This window comes from Pyrus communis, chromosome 15, assembly GCF_041283825.1.
Source record: "Pyrus communis isolate YQ-2024b chromosome 15, ASM4128382v1, whole genome shotgun sequence".
In the NCBI taxonomy this organism is placed as follows: Eukaryota; Viridiplantae; Streptophyta; class Magnoliopsida; order Rosales; family Rosaceae; genus Pyrus; species Pyrus communis.
This window is the reverse complement of record NC_142579.1, coordinates 10,846,182-10,849,178: the sequence shown is the minus strand read 5'-3', so window position 1 is coordinate 10,849,178 and position 2,997 is coordinate 10,846,182. Positions and strand designations below refer to the sequence as shown.

The 2,997-nt window shown below is 41.6% G+C and overlaps 1 pseudogene across 1 annotated transcript; it reads right to left on the bottom strand.

The window, feature by feature from the left end:
• Positions 1 to 292: 292 nt before the first annotated feature.
• LOC137716117 (putative receptor-like protein kinase At1g11050 pseudogene) lies at positions 293 to 2,640 on the bottom strand (annotated as a pseudogene). Its single transcript, XR_015956245.1, has one exon. The product of XR_015956245.1 is annotated as a putative receptor-like protein kinase At1g11050 pseudogene (transcript).
• Between the last annotated feature and the right edge of the window lie 357 nt (positions 2,641 to 2,997).

The following is a 2,997-nucleotide window of genomic DNA, read 5'->3' as shown; positions in this document are numbered from 1 at the left end:
CGTGGCGCAACGAGTACGATTAAAAATCTTATCGGAAATCCATCCCCAATAATTGTCTTTTTGGATTTTATGACAAGTGGCACAACGAGAACGATTAAAAATCTTATCCGAAATTACAAATAAAATTATTTTGTATTATTTAATAATACTTCAGATAATGACACGTGGCGCAATGAGAACGATTAAAAATCTTATCTGAAATTACAATTAAAATTATTTTGTATTATTTTATAAATAAAAAAAATACTAATATTTTATTGCCTATTGTCAGGGCTATTGAAGTGCAACGATGGAGAAGCAAAAGGCAATTACTGTTCATTAAGGGCAGTTACTGTTCACTAGGTGGATAACATAGTGTATTGCCTTGAGAGAGGTTTCACACGCTGGAGTTGCTCTAATAACCCAGCCACTTGATTTTTGGGAATGGCAAATTTTTCTTTAATGAATAATTGCATACATCTTTCAATTCTTTGTATAGTCACAAAAACATGAAGTAAAGAAAAAAACAAAATTCACACACATATAACCCACACCACCTTTGAAGTTTGAAGGGTCTTGAGTTTGAATACCCCTACTCCAATATCGCTTGTATAAAAAAATAACAATTAAAAAAAACCTATGTTGTGCTTATCCTTGATGTACTAAAACTAGGTCTTTGGTGATCTTTCACTTGCTAACAACCTAGAAAGCCCAAAAGAAGATCTATGTGACTCATTTCCAAGTGGCATTGGCCTGTCTGGTAATTTTGGAATATCAATGTCCCCCTCCAACATCTTTAGTGCCTCAGAAATTGTAGGCCTAAAAGCCACCATAACATGAGCACAAAGAATTCCAACAAGCACGAACCTCTCCATAACACCCTTTGGTCCTTCCTCCCTTACTGCCTCATCAAAAATTTCCTCCACATTCCCTGACTTCAGAGCCATCCACGCCCAATCTGTGATCAACACGAACGCGTTTGAATCCGAACTCGATGTCTCCAAGACTTTCCTTCCACTCATGATCTCAAGAATCACAATGCCAAAGCTGTAAACGTCACTCTTCTCTGTTAGTTGTCCGTAGAGGGCATATTCCGGCGCCAAATAGCCGTGCGTGCCGGCAACCCTAGTGGTGAGGTGAGATTCACCATCGGAACTTTGCTTGGCCAATCCAAAGTCTGCAACTTTAGCCTTCATTTCCGAATCCAATAGAATGTTTGTGCCCTTTATGTCTCTGTGATAAATTGCAGGCTTGATCCCGTTGTGCAAGTAGGCAAGCCCCTTTGCCACATCAATGATTATGTTCTTGCGCTGAGGCCAATTCAATCTCTTCTTTCCAGACAATTGATCACTTAAATTCCCATTCGACATCAGATCATAAACCAAGAACCTTCTTTTCCCCTTCAAATCATCACTCGTCACACAACATCCTCGAAGCGAAAGAAGATTCCTGTGCCTGATTTTGCTTATGATTTCGACCTCATTGGAAAACTCTTCATCCCCTTTGGAGTCCAAAACAAGAACATGCTTCACTGCAACCAAACTCCCATCAGAAAGTGTTCCTTTGTACACAACCCCATACCCGCCTTGTCCAATCATGTTCTTCTGAGAAAATCCATTGGTGGCTCTTTCGAGCTCGGACACAGCGTACCATTTCGCACCCGAATTGGGCAAAAAGCTAGTTCTAAAACTTGTCACATACTCTTCATGCATTGCAATTTGCTTCTCTTTCTTATCATGCTTCCTGTATAGGACTATAATCCCAACACCAACCAGGACAACAATCACAGCACCCAAAACCCCAAAAACCCATTTCAGCATAGTCTTCCTGCTCACCTGAGTGGATTGTTTCTTGTTCGCCGAGCCGGACAGAGGCAAACCGAGAATGCAAGCAGCAGTCCGGGGCTCTGCCGGACCCAACTCGTTAACAATCCCTGCAGCATACAACACAGTGTAGTAAAAGCATTTAGTCGCATTCGGGTCGAGACTCGACAACTGGGAATTCACCTTCATGCCGGCATCGACGCAGGAGCTGCATCTCGTCAAGCTTTCCAGGTCCCCTTTGCAGGATGTGTCCAGGGGGGTCATTGGCCCCACCCTCTCTGTCCAGTCCTGGATTGTGACAATCCCGGCACAACTAGCCGGGCTGGCGACGAACTGCGTCGAGTTCTCGAAGCACAATGGGACCACGGAGGGGTCGAGTTTGAGGGCGGCGAGGCGAGACTGGAGATCGGAAAGGCAGGAGGAGGAGGAGTTTGAGTTGGGTAATTGGAACATGGAGGTTTGCTTGAGGTGTTGGGATAGTCCAATCCCAAAAAGGCTGAGGAGGGTTTGGCAGCAGTGCTTTCCGGTGGGGTCTTGGCAAAGTGAAGAGTCCCATGGGAGGGTATGGACATAGCTGAGATCCATGGGACAGGAGGAGGAGGTTGGATTAATTTGGGAGGTGACGGAGATTGATAGGATTAGGAAGAGGAGGGGACTAAATGGGATGGGTTTGTTCATCTTGGTTTTCTGGGGGTTCGGATAAAATGGTTGTTTTGGGACACAATTTGAATCTGTGAAATAAAAGATGCTTTGAGATGTTCAGAAGTTGAACTGAACTACTATCAACAATGGCAGGCGGATCTGGTGGTCAAAGCTCACGTTTTTGTTTGAGATTTGTCCTTCGGCCGAAGCATTATTATTATATAAGAGTTTTGAAAGCATCCTTTTTTTGGGTCAAAGGGCTTTATAGAGAGTTAAAAAATGGTAGATATAGCCCAATTTAGAGCTATGAGGAACCTTTAGAGCTCTAAGAAAGAATTTCTTCTAATAAGGGATTATATATCTTTCGAACTCTATATGGAACTATATATTTTATTTTGTAGTAATTTGATTATGTAGTAAATTTATTTTTGTCTTAACTTTTTTTAACTTGATTTTTGGAGTGTTATCTTAAATTTTTATTTATAAAATTTTTAATCTAAAAAAATTCAAATTCTGACAAAGTTAGATTTCATCACTTATGCACCGTTGTCGA